The sequence below is a fragment of the Coregonus lavaretus genome, assembly GCF_964263955.1.
Source record: "Coregonus lavaretus genome assembly, chromosome: 16".
NCBI classification, from domain to species: Eukaryota; Metazoa; Chordata; class Actinopteri; order Salmoniformes; family Salmonidae; genus Coregonus; species Coregonus lavaretus.
In genome coordinates this window covers 47,717,631-47,718,174 of record NC_140003.1, presented here as the reverse complement: position 1 = coordinate 47,718,174, position 544 = coordinate 47,717,631, and the positions used below count along the sequence as shown (strand labels likewise).

Below are 544 nucleotides of genomic sequence, written 5' to 3'. Positions count from 1 at the left end.
CATAGTGAACTCAGCCCTCTCTCTCCTCTCTCCCCATAGTGAACTCAGCCCTCTCTCTCCTCTCTCCCCATAGTGAACTAAGCCCTCTCTCTCTCCTCTCTTCTCCTTAGTGAACTCAGCCCTCTCTCTCCCCTCCATGGTGAACTCAGCCCACCCTCTCTCCTCTCTCCTCCTTAGTGAACTCAGCCACCTCTCTCCTCTCTCCCCATAGTGAACTCAGTCCTCTCTCTCCTCTCTTCTCCTTAGTGAACTCAGCCCTCTCTCTCTCCTCCATGGTGAACTCAGCCCTCTATCTCTCTCCTCTCTCCTCCATAGTGAACTCAGCCCTCTCTCACTCCTCCATAGTGAACCCAGCCCTCTCTCTCTCCTCTCTCCTCCATAGTGAACTCAGCCCTATCTCTCTCTCCTCCATAGTGAACCCAGCCCTCTCTCTCTCTCCTCTCTCCTCCATAGTGAACCCAGCCCTCTCTCTCTCTCCTCTCTCCTCCATAGTGAACCCAGCCCTCTCTCTCTCTCCTCTCTCCTCCACAGTGAACTCAGCCCT

General features: G+C 54.6%; 1 pseudogene across 1 annotated transcript in view; it reads right to left on the bottom strand.

Moving 5' to 3' along the window:
• LOC311143871 (receptor-type tyrosine-protein phosphatase-like N) overlaps nt 1-3 on the bottom strand; it is a 49,038-nt pseudogene extending 49,035 nt beyond the window's left edge. Inside the window, exon 1 of the transcript in view lies at nt 1-3. This exon is cut by the window's left edge and continues 28 nt beyond it. The product of the transcript in view is annotated as a receptor-type tyrosine-protein phosphatase-like N (transcript).
• Between the last annotated feature and the right edge of the window lie 541 nt (nt 4-544).